The sequence below is a fragment of the Ursus arctos genome, unplaced genomic scaffold (assembly GCF_023065955.2).
Source record: "Ursus arctos isolate Adak ecotype North America unplaced genomic scaffold, UrsArc2.0 scaffold_5, whole genome shotgun sequence".
Lineage (NCBI taxonomy): Eukaryota > Metazoa > Chordata > Mammalia > Carnivora > Ursidae > Ursus > Ursus arctos.
In genome coordinates, this window is record NW_026623067.1 from 41,005,967 (window position 1) to 41,031,592 (window position 25,626).

The 25,626-nt window shown below is 39.5% G+C and overlaps 1 protein-coding gene and 1 long non-coding RNA gene across 5 annotated transcripts in view; one reads left to right on the forward strand and one right to left on the reverse strand.

Annotated features, from left to right (window-relative positions):
- The window catches only part of KCTD16 (potassium channel tetramerization domain containing 16), a 295,941-nt gene that overhangs the window by 56,706 nt on the left and 213,609 nt on the right, over window positions 1–25,626 (forward strand). The window lies entirely within an intron of this gene.
- The window catches only part of LOC130542733 (uncharacterized), a 51,496-nt gene that overhangs the window by 7,341 nt on the left and 18,529 nt on the right, over window positions 1–25,626 (reverse strand). For 2 of the 3 annotated variants that reach the window (XR_008957489.1, XR_008957485.1), the window contains exons 4-5: window positions 6,674–6,767; window positions 5,440–6,109 (exon numbers count right to left, since the gene is read on the reverse strand). This is a non-coding gene — a long non-coding RNA (uncharacterized LOC130542733). Of the gene's footprint in view, window positions 1–5,439; window positions 6,110–6,673; window positions 6,768–25,626 lie in introns of those variants that run through there. The other variant, XR_008957486.1, reaches the window with a different exon arrangement.

Below are 25,626 nucleotides of genomic sequence, written 5' to 3' on the forward strand. Positions count from 1 at the left end.
CCTCATTCACCTTGGCCGTCAGAGCCTCTAGTTTTGACTGCATTTGGCTCATAGAATTTTTAATTTCTGCCAGATTCGCTCTCATTTCCGCCCTTAGAGATTCTATATTCTCATTAACGTTTTCGTTAATACTTTTTTCAAGTCTACACATCATCTTGACCATTGTTATTCTGAATTCCATTTCTGATAATTTGGTTATATCCATATCCATTAGTTCTGTGGCAGAGGCCACAGACTCATTGTGTTTTCTTTGCTGGGGGGAGATTTCTCCTTCTCGTCATTCTGATGAGGAGAGGTTGCGGGGTTGTCCAGAGCCCAAATTATTGACTGGGACCCAGGCCGTGTGCCCTTATTTTATAGGGATCTTAGGGATGTGGGCTTCTTGATTTTTCAGCCTGCCTTCTGGGGGAGGGGCCTGCCGCGCCGATACTCAGGCAACCCTGTTTGGGTAGAGTCTCCGTGTCCCCTGCGAGGGGGGATGGGGATGGGCACCCTGTGAGCTGGTATTTCCAGGCTTTTGTTCTCTGGCGGCTTTCCTTGGCGGTTTGCTGTGCCTCTTCTGAGAGTCAGAGCAGCAGTTGCTGAATCTCAGCCTCTGTCTCAGAACAGAGGGATCGCGGACCGCTCTCCACTGATGTTCTGGCCACTTTAACTCTGTTTCTGTCGGTGCTGCTCAACCCTGCAGCATCCCGGGATGTGCGCCCCACACCCGGTGTCCCAGCCCTCACTTCCAGGGCCGGCGCGTCTCTGTCCTTTGTGTTTCTAACACCGCCAGCCGCCAGCCGCCCCGCGCACTCCTGGATCTCCCAGTCTCAGTCTGGTTCCAGTGAGCGCACCGGAGCTCTGTGAAAAGTCTGGTGGCGTGCGCTCCCCGCTCACGGTCCCAGTCTGTTCTCTCGCGGGTGCCGTCTGCGAGTCCGCCCGTTCCCCCGTGTAGGTGGCCACTGCTTCCCGGAGCCCGAATGCGGCGGCTCCCACCCCCTTCCGTTTATCTTCCAATATCTGTGCGCGGTTTCACGGCTCCCCGCTTCGTACCTCAATACTCAGCGCTGGAGATGTTCATTTGTAGAGATCCAGATGTATCTTCCTGCGTCTCAGGCTGATACCGTGGATGTTCAGGGTGGTCTTGTACCTATCCAGCTCGACCCAGCGGACCGGCTGAAAAAGGGGTCCCCTACTCCTCCGCCATCTTAACTCCTCCGGTTCTTGGTTTTAAAACCAATCAACCTCCTTAGCACCTTTCCCTTCTAAATCTTGATGAAAATCCTAGAACCCTAGAGATGTGGAAGTATGAAACTCTTGGCTTTTCCCCATGTCTTACGGTTTTTTATTTACTCCATTTAACTGTTTGCTCTTTTCTGACATTAATTATAAATGCCACTGATTGAGTCTAAATCACACAGCAAAGACTGTGATAAGTGCTTTGTAGATATTACCATATTCTCTCTTCAGAACAGCCCGGGGTGGGGGGGCGGTGAGGATTATTTTTTCCATCTTATAAATGAGAAAACTGAGACCTAGGGAGAGCCTTACCCAGGCTTGCAGCTAGTGGATAATAAAATCAGGATTTAGACACTGGTCAAGTCCGTCTGACTTGAAAGACAGAATGCTTTTTTAATTACTAAATTACCTTGGATTGTCCATAGAGTACAGATCCTTCCTATAAAGTGAGATAGAAATTAGTAATACAGAAACTGATACCAAAAGAGGATTTTTTAAAAGATGGTAGAAGGAACAGTATAGTTGTATGCTGATAGGAAGGATCCAGTTGTTAGGGGAAAAATAGACAATAGGAGAGAAAGGAGAGATAGCTTGAGTGATATCCTTGGATAAGTAAGAAAGAATGGGATTGAGTGCATGAGTTTATCCTTTGTTATGAGCCTTGTCAGTTCATCCAGAGTAATAGGGTGCATGAATATGTAATAGATAGAGTAATAGTAAATGTATACACACATGTATATATGTATGAAAATGAAATACATATATATATAGATATAGATATGTATATATATACATATATATAATGGTAATAGACTATATGGGTACAGACACAGGTGGTGTGCTTTGGTGGGAACTTACTGAGCTCCTTTGGGTCACTTCTATTTGTTCAGTAAAATAAGAAGCTTCAAGACTGAGGATACGGAAGGAAGTATTTGAGGTTTGAGGAAAGAATAGACAGTATAAAATGGTTACCTAGAATGGTGGGGAATGAATGAACTAGGGGAATGTATTATTCACTGGGAACATTAAGGACCCACTTGAGGCAAATGGTCATGAATTTAAAGTGAATCCATTTAATACAGTTGTGCATCTTTCTCCAGCTGCATGGGTGCAGGTTGGAAGCAGGCCCAGATGTGATCCTAACCATTGGGTGTGAGGTTTTGCGAAGTAGGGGTAGATGAGTCGTATGCAAGAGAGTTATTAAAATAACTGATTATTGAATTTAAGTTACTAAGATATTCAGTGAGGACATGAAGGACAATGAAAAGGTATGGGATTAATGGGTTGAAGTTCCTAGGAAGTCAAAAGGTTGTTGGAATCTAGTACTGGAGAAAATGAGCTGGAAAGCTGGGAGGAGATAGTGAGCCGTGAGAAATTGGGCTTACAGAGGGTCAAGCGATTGATTATGATACAGTTTGGGTCACGACCACGAAAGTGTGTGGCTGAGGGAGGGTGGAAGATGTGATTTTCGGAAGAGAGGGTTTGGGAATATTCAAAGATCATCTGTGCTCATCTTGAAAGCACAAGACTAATGTTATTTCAATTTCATAATGACTCTATTATCCTCATTGTAGAAAGAAAAGTTGAGGCTGGGAGTTGGTAATTAAGTCCAAGATCCCCATGCTAGGCGGCATCAGCACTGGGATTTAAATCTAGTGTGTAAGACTCATCTCTTTCACCCACTGTGCATGGTGGCTTACGGATGGAATGTTCTCTGCCTCTATGCCATGGCTAGTTAAAGGGGCTGAGAACTTGCAAAAGCTTTGGGTCATTTGCCTACCAAACCTGCCATTCACCAACCTAGATTCATTAAGCACCTACTAAACAGCAGTGTGCTGCAGTGTTCCACATGCAGGGCTACAAGGATGAAAGGTATTGTATGAAATTGCAGTTGATAATTCAACTGTAGCTGTGTTATCACCCGTGCCAGTGCGAAAGTACTTGAATCATTATTTCAATATTTTAGTGCATCTTGCCATTATTAGATTATAAAAAATGAGTAATAAGTAGAAAATGAAAGTGCTGATATTGGTGATAAGAAGCATATATCTCATAAAGTTATTACAAGTGAGACAAAGGTGGGAATCTTGAGGCAGGCTGACAGAGGCAAAGAACTGCAAGTGAATATCATTGGATTGAAGTCAGTTGAGTGAGTTTTCAATTAGGAAGGAAAAAAATTAAGTTTAGAAAAAAGGTATACAACGTGAGAACTGTATTTCAAAGACATTGTTTTAATTTGGGAATGTTTATCAGGTAAGGTATAAATCTCTGGTTTGATTTATGCAACAAGATCTTTATACTTGACTAAAGGGGTATGTTATGTATGAATATATGGGATGTCTTTATGATATAGAATTGATTCAAGTATTGGAAAAAAATAAAAGAGGAAGTATTCAATTCAGTGTATTCAATTCAGGATCTTCCCTCAGGGGCCTTGTTTTAAAGCAAAGTCATAAAGAATGAGGAGCTTATCGGGCAGATAATACAAGGAATAACATTATAGGTAGAAGGACTAGCAGGTGCCAAGGCATGGAAATGAGGCTGAACATGGCTACCTGGCTTGTTTTCTGAACCTCATGGTTGGAGCTTAAGGGCAGGGAGCGGCGAAGGCCCAGTCTAGAGAGCTCAGATAGAGCAGATGGTGAAGGGCCTGACATGACGTGCTAAGCTACTGGACTTGATCCTAGATGCTGGGGAGACTTGTAGGTACCAAGGAACCACAAAACATTTTCATCAGTGTCTTCTTTCTGTTTGCATTGTTAATTTAGTGTTAGCAAAATTCATATCCTATTGTTCGATGTTTATGGAATATTTTAAGATTATCTATGATTTGGGGTATACTTTTTTGGACCATTGCCATACATTTCTTCCTTTAAGCTATTTGGCTTACTGAGTCTTTTCATTCATGTATTTGATAAATATTTATTGAGCACCTACTCACCACCAGATAGTTCTAAGTACTAGGGATTCAGGATGAATGAAGTTTCTGCTCTCATAATGCCTATATTCTAGTGTGGATGTAGAGTCATAAGCAAATTCACATACAAATTATATGTTCTCCTAAATTGTTATTTCATGCTAATATTGTAATTCCTTTTCTGGGACTCATCTTTCATTCTACGCTTTAATCTAGTGATAGAGTCAATGGTATGTATTCCTATAATGTAGGTTGGAGGAGCCAAAGCAGTAGAGGCTTAAATCACTCTCCGTGAATACTGCCTGTGTTGGATGTGCATTAGGCTAAGCTACGAAGTTGAAAAAGTCCCTCTCCATCCTCTGCTAAACCTTCATTGCTGTCTGGTGTCAAGAGTAGTCTGGAAATGGAAGCACCACACAAAGAAAGGATAGAGGTTTCCAATCATATCATTAATTCTTCATTAAGAAGAGGGAACTAGTCTCAAGTTTTTTTTTTTTAAAGATTTTATTTATTTATTTGACAGAGATAGAGACAGCCAGTGAGAGAGGGAACACAAGCAGGGGGAGTGGGAGAGAAAGAAGCAGGCTCATAGCGGAGGAGCCTGATGTGGGGCTCGATCCCATAACGCCAGGATCACGCCCTGAGCCGAAGGCAGACGCCTAACCGCTGTGCCACCTAGGTGCCCCTAATCTCAAGTTTTGAATGTTCTTGCTACTTGATGGTTTGCCAAAAGATAGACTATTAGTCCCTTGCAAATTCATACATGTGGTCTATAAGATCAGAATTTTTCTTAAATTCATGTTTGGAATTTTAGGTCATCCCCTAATAATCTTCAAATAACAACAGTAGTATTTTAGAATTGTTGCTAATGACAATGATAGTAATAACTAGCTGATACATTCTGAGCACTTACTCGCTGAATATATTCTTTCACTATCTGAACACTCAAAGTAATGGGCTCAAAGGGGTGAAGCAACTTTCCTAAGGTTGCACAGCTAGTAAAAAGCAGAGCTAGTGTTCAGACCTGAGACACGGGTTTCTAGAACCTGGGATTTCAGCCTTTGTGATACGAGACCATTCTACCAGAAGTCCAAGCTACCACACAGTCTTTTTCCTTCTGGAAAATAAACATCTTGTGATGGTATCTAAAATAGAGTCCTCCCTTAGATCCAAGGTAGATTCTATCTGTAAGGGAGATTCTGCCATCTTTTGGGCAGTAGAAACGTAAAAGGAGCCATGTATATAATTGAAAATATTCTAGTAGCTACATGAAAAAAAAAAAAGTAAAACGAGTAAAATTAATTTGAGTAAAATATTTTATTTAACCCAATACATAAAAATATTATCATTTCAATATATTTCTACATATTTTTCGTTGCCTCAATTTTTAAAATTTAAAATAATTAACACAATAAAATTCAAAAATCAAACTCTTCAGTTACACGTGCCATGATTCAGTGCTCACTAGCCACCTACAGCTAAATGGTTACTGTCTTGCAAAGTGAAGCTTTAGAGGCTCACATTTTAAGGAGCCTGATGTTGCTCACTGAAATCATGTACAGATTCATCAGTAGACCCAGAGATTTTGTAGTTACTTTTTTCTTTTTGAGAGGGAGAGAGAGAGGGAGAGAAAGAAGAGTGTTGGGGGGGGGGGTGGGGGCAGAGGGAGAGAGAGAGAATCCTAGGCACCCCGCTGAGCATAGAGCCCTATACTGTGGCTCCATCTCAGGACCCCGAGATCATGACCTGAGCCAAAATCAAGAGTTGGAAGCTTAACCGGCTGAGTCAGCCAGGCGCCGCCGTAGTTACTTTTTAATGCAAGATTAGAAACATGGAAGCTGTTTCAGGCAGAACAGTTGTTTTTCATTCATTGTAGAACTGTGTCTTCTAGATTTTGGTGAGTGCTTTGCAGGTACCTGCCATATTTCCAGCATGAGTGAGCCTCCAGTCTCATAAAGGAAACCACATCAACTGTTAAATAAAAGAATGTGATGTCAATTGTGAAAGTTAAAGTTTAAGAAAAATTTTCTTTTGTTCTTGTGGCCCAGGTGGAGGTGAAGTCTGTGATCTTTGTCATTTTCCTTCCAACTTAGAAGAAATTCTGATGTTATCATTTTAAATTCATTACTTTATTATGTAGAAATCTACATTGTGAGGGCTTGATACCATCAAGGTCGAGTCTGTTTCCATCTGAATTTTACGACCTGCGGGGAGTCTCCTCTATCACGGCTTTCTTCCCAAGCTTGGGGAAGATGCACGGAAGGAAGAAGAGATGTCTGAAGTTTGCATGTCAGCCCTACTCTGAGGGCTTTTTTCTTTTCCCATCCTACCTCTTTTTGTTTTATTGGACAAAACAAAGAGTTTAGTGATAATGGCTTCAGGTGCTGTCCATCATAGTCCTGTCCCCAAAGGACTGTGCTATTCCATTATTTGTACGTTAAATGGAATCCATTGTTACAGCCAGCTTTTTCTTGTTTTATACTTTAGATCTTCCAGAAACAGGACAGATAATGAACACAAAAGAACCCAGCTTACCTAGGAAGATAAGGCAAAATTGCCCAGGTGTTTGAATTGTGCCGGCCAGCTTTATCTGGTTTTGATAAATCCTCTCCTGCTCTGGCAGTCCGCGCTGGGGAGGGGAAGAGGAAGAATTAAAACGCACTAATGAGTACTCCCCATTGAATCTCCACAGCATCTGTTTTACACCTAGGACACCACAGTATTTATTAGACAAAAGTCTCCAAGGTTTAAAACACAATTATAGTATTTTCTGCTTAGGTAAAAAAATAAAAAAAAAATTAAAAAAAAAAAACAGTAGGAGGAGATGATCTATTGTAAAGAATCTAATCTTCAAGGATTGTTTTTCGCTTTTGTACAGAAGCGTTTACATTCTCCACTCATGTGATGCCAAACAGGTGCCACACCAGCGGCCAAGTCTCAGCAACGGGAAGCAGATGAGTTATTTTTGCTTCTGATGTTGCCTTTGGATGTTCCAAATTCAAGTCCAGATGAATTTTCAAACCTCCCTATTTAGTAGAGACTCTGGCCATTTATCTCTAAAACTGGTGCTCGCCAACCTCACTCCACAAGCGAAAGTTCGGATTTTTAACTCTCTTGTGAGAATGTAATATAGAAAAGCTTTACACATTTTATTTTATTAATTTTTTTTTATCCAGGCTGTCTTGGTGAGTCACTTTTAAAAATATATTTTATTTATTTATTAGAGAGAGAGAGGGAGATGGAGCAAGCGTGCACAGCAGCAGGGGGAGAGGGAGAAGCAGGCTGCCTACTGAGGGGGGACCCTGGCATGGGGCTCGATCGATCCCAGAACCCCTGGCATCATAATCTGGGTCGAAGGCAGACGCTTAACCGACTGAGCCATCCAGGTGCCCTGGTTGAATGACTTATATTTACCACGTATTTCTTCTCTATCCCAGGGATCACAAGTTGTTTGGGTGATATAAGAGGCGCTGAGCCAGTGGGGTAGTTTCTAAGCAACTTCATTCAAACCACAAAGACCAGCGAACATAGTGGCTGGTTTAGTAGAAGATCCGAGACTTGGAATCAGGCTAGAGTTTCATACCCCAATTGTGCTGCTTACAGAGCCAAGGCTAGCCACTGGGCAAACTGAGTCTGGCCTTCCTGCAAACAATGGGAACAAATCCACCTGCCTCACTGGCTTGTTGTGTGGTTCAAATAAGATGATGCCTATAGGAGAACACTCAGCAAACTATAATGCACTGTATTAAGAAGTTGTTAATACATGTATAAACCATACTCATTATAATCTCCCCCCTTTTCCAAAGACAACAATTACTATGATCAAAAATAAGATGGGCCAGAAACCAATCTCTCCCTAAAGGGACCTCAGCTTTTTGCTCTCTCTCCTAATGAAAACAGAAATACATCACTGTCTCTTTGGATGAAAGCTAAAAGCTGTCCAATGAACAATAAATAAATAATTGCCAGGAAATATACACACTAGCCTCATTAAAGCCGAGCTCAATTTCCAACCCATGAAAGTACACAAGCACACCCAGCTGATGGAATAAAACGTTCTCAGTTTATGCTTTTGGGGGCAATCATTTTGCATAGGCAATAATCTTGGTTTTATGCACAAAGCGTGGCCTACGGATTAAGTGATTTCAACCTTTTCACAATTTGTTCCTTTGGGTTGGTATAGGTCTCATGTTTCCCCGTTCTTTGGAGGTTCTAGAGTGTCTACCAGCATGTAGCTTCCCTGTCCAGAGCTAAGAAAGGCTAAGCTAAAGTCCTCTTTCTCCTGATTAGCAACAGGAGCTTCAGCGAATTTACTGAGCTCTTGGTTTTCCTAGTTTGTATTGAACTAGACCAGGAGCTGTGGAATCCATCTGACTGGGTCAAACCCTCACTCTACCACTTATTTCTTGTTTGACTTTGGGCATACGAGTTACCTAAACTCTTGATGACTCAGTTTCCTCATCTATAAAATGGGAATGATAACAGTAACTACTTTATGGAGTTGCTGAGAAGTTTTAATGAAATTATGAATAGGAAGTGCTTAGTGAAGTGCCTGGGTTATGGTAAGCTGTCAATGAATATTACTTTTTTATATTATTATTATTGAAATGAGTTTTTTGGCTTTTTACATAGAAAATTATACTGTAACATTCCCTATTCCTTATTAAACTTCAGACAGCTATTTTTAGATTTACTATTGAAAATTCATGTCTGTGGGAATGAGCCTCATGCCCTTTGGACACATTTTAATGTCTGATTCTTATTGTAAAAGACACAAAACCCACCATTAGAATTGAAATAGCCTCAGAGTGTGAACATCCTCCTTCCTTCTCTGTACCCCCAACTCTTATCGGTGTTATGGGCTTTACCCAATACTTACTGACTGTGGTAGTTTTTGTACCAAAAGGTCATTGTTAATGTCTGGAGTGTAGAACAAGAAAAATGGTGCAGATCTTGGCAATGACTGTTATAGCATTGACATCATTAGACAACAGAACATTTTCCTAGGCCCTCCTGCATGCCAGGCACTGTTAGATGCTGGAGATACATAAAACCCCGTCTCTGCCCATGAGGTGCTCAAACTCTAGTGGAGACACAAATACAAATATAAATCATTATCAGATAATTAGTAAGTCCTAGATTCGAGGAACAAATAAAATGCAGAGAGAGAAACGAATTCTGCCTTTTGGATCAGGTCAGGGAAAGCTCTGAAGAAGAGGCAACATTCGAGTTGGGTCTTTAAAGATGAGCAAGAGTTGGGCTGGTGGGGGTGTGGAATAGGGGAGGGCCATTCAGGGGGAAGCAACAGTGGGTGCAAACAGCATGTACACAGATCTTTAAAGGAATGGTTCCAGGGAGTTTTATGGAACTGATGGTTAGTCCGGTATGTCTAGAATCGAGTATTATAGAGATTGTGCTATTATAATCACACTTACTTAAAAATTATGGATATAACTCCTCCATAGTGATATAGAGATAATATAAAATATGAATAACTCATATTTTGTAAAATGGAGCTAAAAATTATGAAAGATACTATCTTAGAGAAACATAGTTTTAATACAGTAAGATAGGTGGAGAAATTTAAGAAAGGCAACAATGTGAGTAGCTTGAAAATCACATGATGCTTTTTGGTAAGAAGAGGAAAATCTGTGTAAGTGTCTTTAGCTGCGGGGACTCTGGGGGAGGCATCATGGGATAAGCATTGGTTCAGGGGGAAAGATTTGTTCTGCTCCTAGCTGGGTGGTGACCTGGGAAAGTTGCCTGATCCTGTGGGACTCAGTTTTCTTCTCACTCGTAAAGTTTTTGGACGAGATAATTTTAAGAGTCTGAAAATTTAAGGATCTCTCAGGCTGGCAATCACTATCTCAGTAATGGAGTATGTTTTAATGGCTTGCCTGCTCCCCACTGAAAAATGCCCCATGGCTAATCTAAGACAGTAGGTCAGATGGTTAGGTAAGGAGTGACTTTCCATAGATGGACAGATATACTTTTAAATCTCTACTTTGATTCTCTGCCTTCATTGTTCCTTCTCTTTAGTGCTAGGTTCTTGGGTATTCTGAGCTCTACTCAGAATGTTTCTCCTACTCTGAAAGTTGGGCTGCTTGTGGCTCCGCCAGTTACATGCCTCTATTTGGTTTTAATCAGGGTGAACATAAAGCACTAAAATAATTTCCATCCAAGTTGGCCTGGCTCTGGTTTCTCATCCTATTAGAGAATGGTCACTATTTAGATCACACGCCACGAGGCTGCTGTCCTTGCGATCATAATTGTGATTTGGCAGATTGATACGGTATTAAATTCCAGTTGAGCAGATGGTGCCAGGATTTAAACTTACGCTTATCAGATACAGATGGTCCAAACAGTGAACTTATCTGTTGGTTATTTTTATTTAGAGCAGGTTAAATATAAATTACTATGCATATTTTTTCTTTAGTGACTTTCTGTTTTTTTAGTGATTACAAATGACTTCTCTTATTCTTTATTCTTCTGTGGGCAACGCCTTTGATTTTAACTAATACATATTTCCTTCCATGTTGACCCAGATTGTCTCCCCAAACCTGTTCTATTTGTCTTCCAGTTTTTCTGGAACAAGAGAAAAAAACAGTCCACACTGTTAATTAGTCTGAAAGAAAAAGCTCTTTGGTTGTCAAGATTTCCTAATCACATACCCCCACCCTTCTCCATCCCCAGTACAAGTTGTCAGTAGCACAGCAGAACTTAGCACACAGGATCTAGAAGGGCCCATGCTGACTTTAGAGATGAGAAAATAAAACAGAGCATCAGAGAAACTGGGTGATTTATCCAAGGTCGTGTTGAAGTGTTTGTAAGAGTCAAGGCCAGAACTGTGTCTTCGAATTCCTATTTGGTGCTCTTTTCAGACACCACACAGCCTCCTGGAACCACTCGGGGTGCTTAGCATCACATACTGTTACTAGCGACTGGCGTTTTTCCCACATGGGGAAATTGATGCCATCACTATGGAGAACAAACTCTCTGCCAACTTTCTGAAAAACCACAAGTGCCTCAAATGTTTCATGGTTCTGATCTGAAGGTAGGGCTTGTGCAACCAAATAGCTATGAATTGAAAGAAGGAGATGTTGCAATGAAGGAGGTAGGAGCAGTAATGTTGATGTAGAATGTAGGACAGGAAGAGAAGTAAGACATAGGCTGCTGTAGCTGAAAAAAGCTCAGGAAGGCGAATATGTCACATAGAAGATTTTCAGGGGCTGATTTTTCAATCCCTTAGGAATCTCTTCCAGTATTCCGCCATCCTGGGAGTCAGTGAGCTTGTCTTACTTTCATTTAGGAACATTAATTCCCTTTAGTTTGGTAACTCCAAATCAAAAGTTGTCACTTCTATCCTTTTCTTTGGAAGAAGTGAGAGTTGCCTAGGGAGTATGACAAAGTCAGGATTACAACTTATTTAGATAAAACAAGCTTTTACAGAGAGTACTATAGTAACCAGACTTCATTTCATGCTTCTCCAATGACCACTTAGTCTTACTGTCTTCTCTCCTTCCCCGAGAGTGCACTGTGTTATATCCCAAAAGCCAGTCTCTCTGTTGGGAAGAACTGGGTTATAAGGTGAGAAGATCTGCAAAAGTGATGATGTCATTTGCATTCATCCAAAACAATTAATTTGAGCTCTTTTTGGCATATCCTTTAGCACCATTTTTTTTAGTTGTCCCCATTCATCTATTCCACAAGTGCTTTATTGAGTGTCTTCTTGGCGCTGGGTACTAGGAATAGAGCTGGGGCAAGACAAATGCTTGCCTGAAAGAAGCTTGTAGTCCAGGGGAGGACTCAGACAATTAAGTAGATGATTGTAATCCTTCATGATGAGCACAACGCTATGACAGAAGTGGGCATGTGAGCTGAGGGAGCAAACAGTGCAGGAAAGCCTATGGGAAACGCTCAATAAATGCTCGATGAATGAGACAAGAGACCTATAATTGCAACTTCCTAATTGTGTGATTTTTGGCAAGTCTGGGCCTCAGTTGTCTTATCTGCAAACTGGGGATAATAATACTTTCTAGACAGCCTCTCAGAGTTTTTATGAGAATCAATTAAAACAAAACACTTAAAAGCACTTAAGAAACCGTAATGCTACATAAGGGAATTGTTTGAAGAAATGATGTTTCTCTTCCTGGTGTTGTCTGTGGTCATGGTATCTGAATGTGGAAATTATTAAGAATTTTGGGTGAATTTCCTGGGAGAATGGTTTTCAGCTAAAGAAATGTGTTTGTGGAAGTCCCTGAGAGACTTTATCTGAAAGTGCCTTCTTTACAAGAGAAAAACACATGACATAAACCCCAGAGATAGTAGTGAAGAATCTAATTTAGTTTGCATTTGGAGTGAAGAAGATTCTGAAAGACTTTTTATTTCTTCTTTAAAGGGCTTTTGAGGATATGTTTACCTCCTCAACTCCTGTTTTGACAGGACTCTAAATTCCCAGTGATTAAATCCATGGTGGTACCAGATTCCCTGAGAAACATTTTAAAATAGCATAATCATAAACTTGCTTGTCTTTTTGAATACCTACTATGTACTCGACACTGATGCCAAGGAAAATATAAGAAGGAACAAGGTGGTCTTTATCATCAAGGGTCATATAGTCTAATTGATGGACTATGACCACCACGCATAAAATAATAATGAATGATAACTACACAGTACATAGTACATCATAAACAAAATGGGTTAGAGAACTTATCGTAGTCTTTATAAAGACATTGAGTTTCCACTGGCGCTTAGAGAATGGGCAAGATTGGATAAGGCTGAATGGAATGAGGGAATTATTAATCTTTAGTGCCAGTTTCTGTGCTAATATTAATGGCTTCCATTTATTAAGTGCTTTCTATATGCCAGACATGTGCTAAGAGCTTTATGTGTATGGCTCCATTTTATCTTCATAAAAATCCTATGAAGTTGGTACTAGTCACATCCTTATTTTACATATGAGAAAACCTAGTTTCAGAGGATAAAGTAATGTGTCATTAGAGACAATGCTAATAAGTGATCAAGCCAAGTCTTAAACTAAGCTATATCTTGTCCTAAAGTCTGTGTTATTAACCACCATATTATGTCACCTTCTGACTCTGTATGCATTGGAAAGGTTTCAAATGAATGACTCATATCCACTGAGGAATTTGTCAGCATTTTTCAAACTTCCTGAATATCTCTTTAATTGAGAATCTTCCTTCCGCCCTCCCTTCCTTCCCTCCCTCCCTCCCTCCCTCCCTCCCTCCCTCCCTCCCTCCCTCCCTCCCTCCCTCCCTTCCTCCTTCCTTCTTTCTTTTATCCCTTCTTCTCTTCCTTCTTTCCTTATCACAATATATGGTGACTTTTTTTTCCTTTGTCTTTCTAATAGTTAATTTTTAAATTTTGCGATAATTTACATCTAATAAAATAGTTTTTAAAAAAAGTCTCAGTACCCTTCACTCAGCTTTTTTTTAACATTTTACATAATCATAGAACATGTATCAAAACTAAGACATTAACCTTAGTACAATACAATTAGCTGATGTACAGGACTTAGTAGGATTTCACCAGTTTTCCCCTAACGTCCTTCTTTTGTTCTAAGATCCAGTCTGGGTTGCAACAGTGCATTAGTCGCCATGTCTCCGGAGTCTCCTCCGGTCTGTGATAGTGCTTCAGCCTGTCCTTGTCTTTTGGAACCTTGATACTTTTTCTTTAAATTAGAGAGAGAGTGTGTGCGCATGCACACAAGTCAGGGTAGGGAGTGGCAGAGGGAGAGAGAGAGAGAGAGAATCTTAAGTAGGCTCCACACTCAGTGCAAAGCCCGACGACCCAGGCTTGATCCCATGACCTGAGCCCAAATCAAGAGTCAGAGGCTTAACCAACTGACCCACTAAGGCACCCCTGGAACCTTGACACTTTTGAAGATTATTGGCCAGTTATTTTGTCTCATGTGTCTCCGTTTGTGTTTGTCTGATGTTTTCTTACGATTAGATTGGGATTATGCATTCGTGGAAAGGATACCCGAGAGGTGATGTGACATGAGAGGTATGCCTCATGTCCAGGGGTACTTGATGACAATATATGGTTTTAAAATGTCCCTCAATGCTGCTAGATTGTTTAGGCCAGTGAGGAGATAGAAGAGGAAATGTATCTCTGAAAAGAACAGAATTGGGTTGGGGTACAGGCGTTGGACGTGGGAAGTGATGAGCTCTGCTCCCCTACCTCACCCTCCACACTTCGAAGTTGCTACAGTGTAGAAGAGGAGGGATTCCTCTGTCAAGTCATGCATGGTGCTTGACGTCCTCTTAACCTTGACATTCACTCTGTAGGGTCTAAGCTGTTGTCTGAACTTGATTTTCTGCCTTGATAGCCTGGGGATAGTGATAGTAGAAAGAAGGGTATTAAATGAGTAAAAAGCATTCCAAATAATGCAGTTCCTCTCTGACCTTACTCATGTTCTCAAAACACTTTTTGGGAACATTAAAGGATGGGGTTGAAAACCCGACATGCAACTTTCATTATGGTTGAGGTGGAAAGATTATATTAAAGGCACTCATGTCTGGGAATAACAGGATATTTCAGTAGAAGCACTCTTTTCACAAGAGCCTTTGAATTTTACACACAAAGTAGATAGGAAATTGCAATCAGGTCAATTAAAGGCACACTATTTTTTACACTAATACCTTTCTTAATCACTGACTTTGTGAATGTTTTAATTTTATTCAAGGAGGCAAGTAATTCTTGTGTGTGAATAAAAATGAAAGGATTGTGAGTATAAAGACTTTATCACTAGTGCTCCCCTGTTGAATACAGTGATTTTCTGGTTACCTGATCTGAAATGAATTGTAAGTCAGTGGCATAAGAGAGCACAATACAATAATTCAGGGCACCATGTTTTGCCTACGAAGCATAAATATTTGAACATTTGTATTACCATTTCTGAATGGGTGGATTAAGTAGCTATGAAATATTAACTCGTGTTCTTTCGGGTGTGATTGAAATATTACATTCAGTATTTACCCCCTATGAAAACCCCCCACAAATCCCTGTGTTCTATGAAACGTGAAAAGAATCTCATTTCACTGTCTTGCTTCATTTAGCTGGTGCCACTTCTATGATATGATACAGCAACCATGTTGCAGTTGAGAATTTAAGGTTTTCATTGTGCTCTTGGGAGGAACAGTATATAACTGTATCCCACCTTACCCACTTTCTCTAAAGATTATTTGTAGGTTGAAATTTATAAATTCAGAAGAACTGATAATCTAAAGAGTTTTTTTTTAAAGGGAACACATTTTTAAAAATGTGTTTTATGTTTTATAAGGTTGCTATTTTAAGTATTAAAAGATATTAAAGCAAGATGCACTGCTTGTACTTCCAAGACCAGGAACTCCTTACTTACCTAGGGACCATGTACCAACATTGTAGTTCAGAGACAGGACTCATGTTAGTCTTGTCTATAAAACAATACAGTTCTTAGCAGATGACTTTTCATAGAAAATGATAGGCATTTCACCATAATAGCATATTAGCATCATCGTCATTATTCTTATTAGATAAATAATATAAAACAGATAATAACTTTCCCCTACGTAATGCATTTGTCACTTTCCCATCTAATATTCAGCTATTGTCACATATTTTAATTCTACATGTATGTGAAATCTCTTCAGACATTATAATTATTTATACAGTCCACATTTATGAATGAACCAATATTGATACATTATTATTAACTGAAGTTCATCATTTATTAAGATTCCCTTGCTTTTTACCTAGTGTTCTTATTCTGTTCTAGGATTCCAGATTACATTTGGTCATCTCATTTCCTTAGGCTCCTCCTGGCTGATACTTTTCTCATGATTAGGTTAGGGCTGTGGAGTTTTGGGAGAAAGTCCACAGAGGTAACCTGCCATTTTTGTCATGCTATCTCAAGAGTACACACAATCAACATGACTTATCACTCTGATCTTGACCTTGATCATTTGGCTAATTTTTGCAGTTATCAGGTTTCTCCACTATAAAGTTAAGCTATTTTTGCCTTTTCCACACTGTATTCTTTGAAAAGAAGTCACTGTGCATAGCCCAGACTTAAGGAGTAAAGAGTTATGCTTCTCCTCAAGGGAAGAATATCTACATAAATTATTTGGAATTCTTCTGCACAGGAGATTTGTCTCTTCTTTCTCATTTATTTCTTTATTCAATCATTTATTTATGTTGTGGACATTTATTTTGTACTTGGAGTTATAACGCAACTTTGCATTATACTTTATTTAGTTTGTTATTCAATTTCTCCCAGCTTTGGCCCTTGGGAACTCTTTTATTTGGCTTTTGGGTTCCTTTGACATACCACCATCCTTGTGGGTTTTTTGTGTATTTCTGTGTGTGTGTGTGTGTGTGTGTGTGTGAACTTCATTATTTTGGAGTACTATAGATTCTTCCCAGGCTTATTTTGAATATTTCCTATTCCAGTCCCAGGATCAACCATTTCTATGAAGAGGCCTGGTTTCTTATATTGGATAATGGTGTTAAAAATCAAGATCTGTGTGCTTGGTGTGCTTATTGCTACTTGGGTGACATTGCTTCTAGTCTGACATGTGTATACTAACCACATATGTATACATACCTATAAATGTTATATGGTATTCGTGTAAATATTATGCAGATTGTGTTACCATCTATAACTATATTAAGCTAAATATGAATTCATTTTGATGACTCTGGTTCTCTAATCTATTACTATGTGGATCATTCTAGCTTCCTCCCCTTGCTTATCTGTAAACTCTCTCTCTAACAGTGAGAAACCAGTTCCTATCTGCTGTCCACTTACTTCACTGTTCAGTTCTGGTATGCATGTGTAGTAAATTCAGAATTGTTAACCTGTACCCCATGGGACACAACTTTACCAACTAGAGAACTGTGCTTATGTATGTTTCCCTTAACTTTTGGTCTTACAGACCTTACAGACCTCTCCCTTCATTTCCAGAGTTACTTAGGTCAGCACCTTTTCCCTCCACCCTCTTCAGTGAAGTTATATTTTTTAAAAAAGATTTTATTTATTTATTTGACAGAGAGATAGGGAGAGAGCACAAGTAGGCAGAGCAGCAGGCAGGGGGAGAGAGAGAAGCAGGCTCTCTGCTGAGCAGGGAGCCTGACGTGGGGCTCAATCCCAAAGTGGAACTTGATCCCAGGACCCTGGGATCATGACCTGAGCCGAAGGCAGCTGCTTAACCAACTAAGCCACCCAGGCGCCCCAGTGAGGTTATTTTTTAAAAACGCAGTATGATCATATTGTTTTGGTTCTTCTCTATTTCTAAAAAAATCCCTTTGTTTCTGCATGTTTCTTCCTGGATATTTTCTCCTGACCTATGTTCACTAATTCTTTAGCTAGGTTTACCGAACTATTAAAAACCTTCTTTGGGTTCTTAATTTTGATTATCGTATTTTCCAGTTATATGTTTTTCCACTTGGTTTTTAGATAGTTTCCAGTTCCCTATCAGAATTCTCAATTATGTATATCATCTCTTGGAGCATATTAAACATAGTCTGTATCTCATGATACTATCATTCGGATGCCATATGAGTCTGTTGATCTTGTCTGTTTTTCCCTCTTGGTTTGTCATCCCTTTCTCTTATTTCTTCTTGGGCTTGATTGGGTTTTTATTGAACTCAAGACACTGTATCTGAAAAAAATACCAGGGTAAAATGAGCTCTAAGATGGTATTCCTCCAGAGAGGATTTTGTTTCTAGTAGGAGGCTAGAGCCAATAGAAGTCCTGGATTACCTTAACTCAAATTCAAGGATTCAGATGATTTGAATCAGGGCTTCTACCATGGTGAAGATTGATGTATTTATGGCATATGGGTCTTTAAGGTACCCAAAGCAAAGCATGGAGAGTTTCCAGGACTCCTCAACCTTAGTGGAATTAGGACTCCAATTTTTGTCTTTCTAACTCAACAGTATCAAAATCTGTACTCAGCTTCTTGGTCATCTCTTTTGGGATTGACTGTACTCAATGAAGTCTGTAAAAGATGTTTTGGGTCAAATGATCTTTAAGACCCTTGTGTGTGGAGCACTGAGTTGTGCTTAAATACAGTTCTTACAATTTTTGTTTTTGTTGTGAGACTAAGAGTATTCACAGGAAACATTGAGAGCCAGGTGGATAATGGAATGCTAAATTGTATTGTATAGGCAAATCAGGAATAGCAGAACCTATAAGTTAGTTGCTTGTACAATATAAATAATAAGCACAAAACAGATACATGAAGGAGAAACTGGTGACAGTTGCTCTCTAAGCCATGGAATTGACCTGATAGTCTTCTTTTCTCCTTTTTTTGGTAGGGTGTTTTTTTTGTTTTGTTTTGTTTTTTGGTTTTTTGGTTTTTTGGTTTTTTTGTTTTTTTGTTTTTTTGAGAGAGAGAGAGAGAGAGAGAGCACATCAGCAGAGGGAGGGCAGAGGGATAGAGAGAATCTCAAGTAGACTCCTCACTGAGCATGGTGCCCGACATGGGCCTTGACCTCACGGCCCTGAGACCATGACTTGAGCTGAAATCAAGAGTCAGATGCTTAACTGATTGAGCCACCCAGGAGCCCCTCTTTTCTACTTTTATACTTCCCTATCAGGTATAGTCTCTGGCCAGATAGATACATGACCCAATCTATCTCAACTTTAACAAGCTAACCCCTTTAATAAATTAAATCTGTGTTTTTGTTTGGGGTTTAAGAAATACTTCTATTTTCAAATATCTTTCCCAACAGGTCTTCAGAAGTGGACCCAATTTCCAGTTCCTCACCTTCCTTTTTTAGATCTGCCAGGAGTCGTGGTGGTATGATTAGAATTCTGACTTTGTGTCTTTGAGGCATTTTGAGCTTCATATTCTTTATCTGTAAGTCAAATGAAATGTAGTAATTAATGTGAAACTCCTTAAAAGTGAAAATTGTGTGTGAATTATGCATTATTAATGTTTTCGCTTACCATCAGATTATGGACTATGGAGATAATAAGATTAGAAAGCTCTGGATATGGGAAGATTTTAATGATTCTTTTAAGAAAGCTGGTTGAGACCCTCAAAAACCTGAATTATAATTTTTTATTTATTTTAACACTTGTTCCTCCATTTACTTATTTAACATGTAATTTACTGAGTAACAGGCCTGGCACTGTGCTGGATGCTGGGGATTGCAGAGCAAATATGCACATAGTCTTTGTCCTTGAGGCACTTACAGTCTACTGAGAGGGATAGAAACTAATCAGAGAATCACACTAAAATACATGTGAAGTCACACTGTCATGGATACCTTGAAGGAAAGGACTATAACTTTAAGAGCATATTTGAGGGGATGGAGGGTTTGACCTGGTCAGAAAGATCTGGGAAAACTTCCTCAAGCAAGTGATGGTTGCTATGAGACTTAGAGTATAGGGTTGGCAAGATGTATGGAGGAAGTAAGAACATTTCAAAGAACCACCATCTGCAAAAGTCCTGAGGTGAGAGGAAGACTGACATGTTCAAAGACATTAAAGAAATTCAGAATATCTGGAAGATAGAGGCAACAAGGAAGTGGGACATCAGGTGAGGGGCTTTGTGGCCATGGTGAGTATTCTGCTCTTGGTTGCAAGGACATTAGGGGAGCTGTCGAAGTGTGCTGGGGAGTGGAATTATGGGGATGCTGTATTCCAGAGATCAGGTGACATATGAGCAGAGAGATGGTCTCCAGCAGGCTACCTATCAGCTGGTTGATCTTCTGTTTTCTACTATTATGTTCACAGAGAAGAGTTTTAATGTGAACTTTTCAATACAAAGCAGGATCTTAAGTTTATGCCCAGGAGTACATTATCGAAAAGGCACTGACTATAATTCCAGGTAGCATTAAAAAATCATCAGATTACTTCCATTTGCTTAGTGAATAAATGATAGCTATTTTGCAGAAGTCATTAGGATAAAATCAAGCCAAATTTGGCATTGAGTTACATCCACTAACATTTAAAGAGCAAAATATTGAGAACATTCAAATAATCAGATTTTTTCTTCAAAATGTTTAAAATATAATGGAATGAAATGGTTAGTATGGAACTTTGATGGTGCTTGAATTTTTAATTAAATTTTAAGTATTTGATTTGTGTTAACTTAGGAAGAATAGGAGGATTTGGATTGTCTATGCTGTTTCCATATCCTGTTAAGTAAAATAAATCAAATCACTAAATGATAATTGAACATTGACCAGGTACATTCATTGTGCCCTAGCCCCTACTGATTTTCTTTTTCTTTTCCTACTCATCTCCCCTTTTCAGTCCCTTTGATTTCTGCATTATTGCCCCAACCCACATCACTTTGTTTATTGAGACTCCCCTGGCCCTGGGGAAGATATATCAGTTACAGCACGAACTCGGGAGTTAGTTATACATTCACCTGGCTTTCAGCAACACCAGATCTCCACAATGTGATCTCGAGCAAGACATTGAACTTTCTGCTGTTCAGTTTTCTTTTACTTTAAATTTGAGATAATCTGACTATCTAACTTGGGATACTATGAGAATTAAATTAGATAATTATGTAAAATGCTTATCATAGTTTCTGTGAGTTTCTATAGGTGACTGCAACAATATCTCTCATCCCCTATGTCCTTTTACAATGTGATCAGCTACTCTGACATCAAGAGGTGGGGTTCATGTCCTCTCTGTGGCTTCCGATTGATTTGGACCCAGAATACGGTGGAAATGATGCTTTGTGACTTCCAAGGCTGGTCATGAAAGGCACTGCAGCTTCTGCCTTGTATGCTGGGATACTCCCTCTTGGAGCACTGAGTTACCATGGAAAAGGCCTGCTGCTTACCCTAGGGAAGCCCAGGCACATGGACAGACCACAAGTAGGTGCCTGGTCAAAAGTTCTAGTTGAGGTCCCAGCCAACAGCCAGCACTGACTGCCAGTTGTGTAAATAAAGACACCCTCACTTGATTTCAGTTCCGAGCAATCAAGTTTTCCTAGCCGAGGCTCCAGCCATTATGAAGCATGGAAAAAATTTTCTCGCTATGCCATTTGAATTGACTTGTAGAATCTATGAATATGAATAAATGGCTGTTTTAAGCTGATTGTGGGTTAGTTAGTTATTAGTGATAACTGCAACAGTTTTCAATAAATTCTAGCCATTATTACCATGATTATGATTAGTGTTATTACCTCTGTCACAGGATAATTTATATATATATATATATATATATATATATATATATATTACCAGCAAATCAATAAAAACAAACCAATCTTACTGATCATGAACGTACTTAAAGTCTAGAAGACGTTGAATTACATGGCCCTATTTCCTTACCAAGTCAGTGTTGTTGTCAAGGGCATCCAAGAGTGCCTTCTCTCACAGGCCTTCCTAACACTTCTCTAATTTTCCTGCCATCTTTTTTGCCTACTGCCCCTCTCCCAATCCATCCAGGGTTCCAGCTTGGGTCTGGAGAATGGGGCCTGGGCTATTTCCATGCTAATGACTGACCTCAGGAGGAGACTTGTGAATTTCAGATTCTTCATCTGGGGCATAAATATTTATTGAGCTCCTACTACGTAGTATTGGGAACACAGCAATGAATAAAACAGACCAACAATCTTGCTGTTACAGAGCTTACATTTTAGTTTGGAGAATCATATTCTAGTTTGAGCCAAAGAAATAACTGGAATCTATTGTATGGTGGAGGTGAGTAAGTACTACGGAAAAGCATAAAGCTCAGAATGGAGAAAGGGAGTGTTGGGGGCAGTGGTGCCATTTTAGAGAGGGTAGCTGAAGATGACCTCAGTGAGAAGATGGGATTTCAGTAAAGTCCTGAAACAGGCAAATGAGAAATCCTTATGGACATCCACAGAATGTATTTTATGCAGAAGGGCCAGGAAGAGCAAAGGCCTGAGGTGGAGTAGGCATGAGTGTTCAAGGAGCAGCAAGAAGGCCACTTTGGCTGAAGCAGGAACTTGGCAGGAAAGGCAGACAGAGAGGCAAGTCTTGTATGACATTGTGAGGACCTTGATTTGGATTCTGAGATGAGAGAGCAATGGAAGGTTTTGGACAGAGAAATAGTATCATCTGACTTTCGTGTTAACAGACTCCCTCTGACAGCTGTGTTGAAAACAACCTGCAGAGAGACAAGGTTGAAAGCAGGGAGGCTGGCTAGGAGGCCGTTGCGATTATTTGCACAGGGTGATATGACTTGGGCCTTGGTACTAGCAATGAAGAAGGTGAGAAATAGCCTCCAGCTTTGCTGATGAATTGGATGAATCCAAGATGACTTCATGTTTTTTGTTCCAAAGCTAGAAGAATTTAATGACCATTTCTGAAAGAGGAAGACTACTAGAGAGAAATCTCAATTTTGGAATGTTGAGATTGAGATGTCTATTAATCTGCACCATGGAAATCTCCACTTTTTAAAAGCTAAATATTGCCTGCCTCTCTTAACAAAAAACTCAATGTTTTAATATTTAAAGACTCTAACTCTTTACTTGATTTTATCAAAGATCTTGACCATGCAAAGCAGATTAAGTCACTCTCCTGCTTAAAACTATCTAATGGCTTCCACTGCATTTAGGATAAAATCTAATTCTTTGCCAGTCTCCAATGCCGTTCCTACATGTATTACCTGTTCAATGTATCTTGTAATACCCTCTTCTTCATTCTTTATGCTACTAATATAGGGGCCTTGATTCTGTCTTTCAAACATGCCAAGATCATTTCAGCCTCAGGGACTTGCAGTTGCTGTTCTCTCTTTCTGGAATATTCTTCTCACTTTTTCTTTTTCTTCCATACCAGAGACTCTTTGTGATCATTTAGATTGCAGACTATGTGTTTCCTCCTCAAACAGTTCTTTTATAATACTTATCATTATCTCCATAGTGCTTCTCTTCCTCAGAAATTATTCATTTATTTATTTACACATGCATTGATTGCCCCCCCCCAACCACAAGGTATCTTATCTGACTAGTTTGCTACTGTATTCCCAGCACCTAATACAATGTCTGGCACATATTAGGCCAGTAAATATGTTAAGTGAATAGAGTTAGGAAGAAAAGGAGGGGGTAGAGAGAAAAAAACTCTGTTCTCTTTTTTTTTTCCCCCGAGATTTTATTTATTTATTTGACAGAGAGAGACAGTGAGAGAGGGAACACAAGCAAGGGGAGCGTGAGAGGGAGAAGCAGTCCTCCACGAGCAGGGAGCCCAATGTGGGGCTAGATCCCAGGGCTCTGGGATCATGATCTGAGCCAAAGGCAGACGCTTAATGGTTGAGCCACCCAGCTGCCCCATATTCTCTCTTATAATCAAATAGAAAACATGTATCACATATTGTCTTTATGTTGGCTACAACCCTCCACTGATTAATGCATTTTATGTTGTAGACCTTACAAACTGCGAAGTATTTCATGGGGGTTTTTGTACTAAGAATACAAAGTCAATAGGTCAAACCATCTCCAATTTACATATGAAAATGAGGCTCAAGGGACCAGCTTGCTCTGCTTTTAAGTGACAGTCTGATCTGACCTTGAATCCATGTCTCTTGACTTTGAGTCCTGCATTCTTTCTACACACCTTGCTAGTTCTCTATAATACCCTGGGCACTGATATTGTCACAAGGAGCAGCGTGTAACCAAATGGGTCAGATAAAATTAGAAGTGGTCTCAAATTTTGCTGACTAGAATCTTTGCCCATTTTAGAACCAAAATCAGATTTATTAATATCTTCTGGTTCTGGAATTTTTAAATAACTTTCTTTAATTCACATACATATTTTTCAGACTGCTGGGAATATAACTGGGGATACAAAAACCTCCCAGAGAACGTGCTCCTTTCAAAATTTTTACCTGATTTTACAGTCTCTGGGGGCTTTGTAATCTCTGAGAAGCCTGAATTAATGGTTGGTTCCTGTGTGTTCACAAACCACAACACTTACACAGCATTCATAGCAAGGTGAGGGGCTGTGACTCATTTCTACCTGGGGATACTTCTGGCAGAGCCATCCAGAAGAGGACCCACTGCATATTGGCTTTTTCTGCAATAATCCGCTTCCATGTCAATGTACCCAGGGGCAAAAATAATGCCCATTTAACAGGTGTGATACTTCAAGGGGCAGGGGAGGCAGATTGTTCCCAAGGATTCCATAGCCCAGAAGTCACGCAGTTGACACTTTTCTTTGGAATTCTTTGCCTTTCCTTACTTCACTTGCTTAGTTTGCCTTGCTTATTATCGTGCTCAGAAATTTGTGTGTGTGTTTAGGGCTAAGGGAGGGGTTGGATATGTGAAACCTAGCCTTTGTTCCAAGAAGTATGCAGTTTAGCAGGGAGATATAAAACTTACTGTCAAACAACTATAATGAAAATTAGAATTTAGAATAGATGCAGCCTAGAATGTTTGGTTAAAATCTTGCTCATTAGAGACTTGGAGTTCAGGTCGTTGACTCTGCTACTTATCAGCTGGGTTGTTTTGGACAGTATATTTAACTTCCCTAAGACCTGGTTTCCTCTTCTGTGACATCGGCATGACAATTTGTATTATGTGTTATTACATGGAATTGAATCCATTATATATTCATGTAAATGGATTAATACAGCTCTTGACAAATAGTAATTGGTCAATAAATGTTAGCCTTAGTAATTATTATATATCTGTATATATTTTAAAATGGTTTCACTTTTCCCTCTGCCCTTAACAAGTGACTGCATTTTAAATTGACAGTAAAGTTATGAAATGGGAAAGTTCAGGATGTCTGGGGAAATGGCCAGTCGTGGTTGGCCAGAGTCTGGGATGTGTGTGGAGAAGTTTTGAAATAAAAGAGATAAATCTGGAAGGGTCAACTAAAGTAAGGCTTAAAGAGTTATAAGTGACAAACTACAGATTCTATATTTAAATCAACAGATGTGGTCAGGTAGTGAAGGATGGTGTTCTGTTTAAAAGGGAGTTCTGGAGCCAAACTGCCTGTTTACTACTGCATGATATTGGGCAAATTATATAATTTCTCTCTTCCTTAGTTTCTTCATTTGTATAATATTACCAACATTACAGGCTTATGATGAGCATTATGAGATAGGACATGTTCATTAGGTAGCTGAGAGCCTGGGAAAACACTAAATGGTTATCATTACTATTATTTGAAGAGAACAGAGTAGTTGATTTGCAAGTAGCAGAAACAAAAGACAACACTTTCAGTGTTATTAAAATAACTATAAATAGCTAAACTGGGCATGGTGATACATTTTAGTAAGACAGCCATAAAATGTGATATTTATAACCTCCTCTCTAATCCCTAAACATTTGGTTTTTCTCCAAGAGTTTCCTCACCGTTATTTATTTAGTCAACTTCTAGCTGGAGGTAGCTTGAAGAATTTCTATGCAGAGTGGCCTGTGCAGATACAACTTACATATACTGGCATGCCACTGGCACTTGTGGTCTGTGATATATCAATACAGCATGAGTAAATCTATTCCTAAAACGTTGAAGGTACATGAGTTTTTGTACATCGAATAATT